The 1,458-nt window shown below is 38.1% G+C and overlaps 1 protein-coding gene across 1 annotated transcript in view; it reads right to left on the bottom strand.

Moving 5' to 3' along the window:
• LOC110304659 (olfactory receptor 1468-like) overlaps positions 1-151 on the bottom strand; it is a 4,025-nt gene extending 3,874 nt beyond the window's left edge. Inside the window, exon 1 of the mRNA XM_021176117.1 lies at positions 51-151. The gene's annotated coding sequence lies outside the window, so the exon portion shown is untranslated. The remainder of the gene's footprint in view (positions 1-50) is intronic.
• Positions 152-1,458: the final 1,307 nt, after the last annotated feature.

Raw genomic sequence — 1,458 nt, 5'->3', positions numbered from 1 at the left:
AAAGTTAGTGAAACAAGGGCCCTAGCTCATTCATCTTCCTGCCAACTTACCCAGAATGTCTGTGAGATTCTAGTACCATGGCCCAAGATTCTGTTCCCATCTATTCAGCATAGGTATAGGAAAAACAGCCTTTTAGTCATCATCTGAGTCTCTTCCATCCCTGTTCACACTTCTCATTCTGCTCATCTCCGGGCCTAAGGGGCTCTGTATCCCAGAGGAGTCTAGATCCAGGAGGAACTCATTAAATAAGACAAACTAATTATTCAAGACCTCCCTAGAACAAATTCTCCTGGAGTCCTGTAGCAGTGACTAACCACTCACTGATCCACTGATCACGTGGTATTGTACTTTGGGGGCCATGGGGATAACAAGTAGCTCACTGAGAGATGCTTATTCATTGTCTGCCTAGGGAATCAACAGTAGTCCTGTATGTTGGATCCTGTGTTGGGGGAGAAAGTTTAAGAAGCCTAAAAATAAATAGAGACCTTAATGTGAAGGCTATAAAATATCTTAGGAGTATTAAAACATAGACTTCATCTTGTGGACAAAAAACTATCAGTGATCTTTGAACACACCTAAAAATGATGCATATTTCAAATTATTTCAAGGGTAGCAGAATCTTTCACTAAAACTAAGCTACCCATGAATATATTTCAGGCAAGAGAAACCCTCAGCTATAAGGAACCAAGTATATGAAGACACACAAGAAGGATAAGGAAAAAAAAAAAAAACTGCCGCATCATGCTCAAGCGTTCCTCCAACCAAAGTTGAAAATGAAATTGGATTTGTACCTTATTCAGTTGTTTCTAGCTTCTGTCTTCTCTAGGAAAATTTTAACAGTGCCCCCACCATCATCCTAAGCAGTCTCCTTAGATGTTAGAATACTTCCCAGTTTCAGCATTTCCATTTGATCATGAGATTATAGTTGATATTTTAAGTTCTCTTCAACACTTATTCTCTGTTCCCTTTTCATTTCAATTAGATTTGCCCTTAATTCCTCATTTAATATGAATAGCTACCTTTTGATTTATTGACATAGAAAGATCCTGGAGTTGGCCTTGTTCTTAGTAATATACATTTACATTTCCCAGATCCTTTTGGTTGTGAATGGCACTCAGATGTCTGTAGTATGACAGTTTACCCATTCACCTGCCAAAGAACATCTTAGTTTCTCACAATTGGGGAAATTATGGATGAAGTTGGTACAAATAAAATGTCTAGAAATTAAAACTGGGCAGTGGTGCTGCATTTAATCCCAGATTTCAGAAGTCAGAGCCAGCCTGGTTTACAGAGTAAGCTCTAGGACAGCCAAAGCTACACTGAGAAACTCTGTTTCAAGAAAGAAAGAAAGAAAGAAAGAGAGAGAGAGAGAGAGAGAGAGAGAGAGAGAAAGAAAAAGAAAGAAAGAAAGAAAGAAAGAAAGAAAGAAAGAAAGAAAGAAAGAAAGAAAGAAAGAAA

The sequence above is a fragment of the Mus caroli genome, chromosome 11 (assembly GCF_900094665.2).
Source record: "Mus caroli chromosome 11, CAROLI_EIJ_v1.1, whole genome shotgun sequence".
Lineage (NCBI taxonomy): Eukaryota > Metazoa > Chordata > Mammalia > Rodentia > Muridae > Mus > Mus caroli.
Note: the sequence above shows the minus strand (reverse complement) of the source record. Positions and strands in the feature narration are given on the sequence as shown.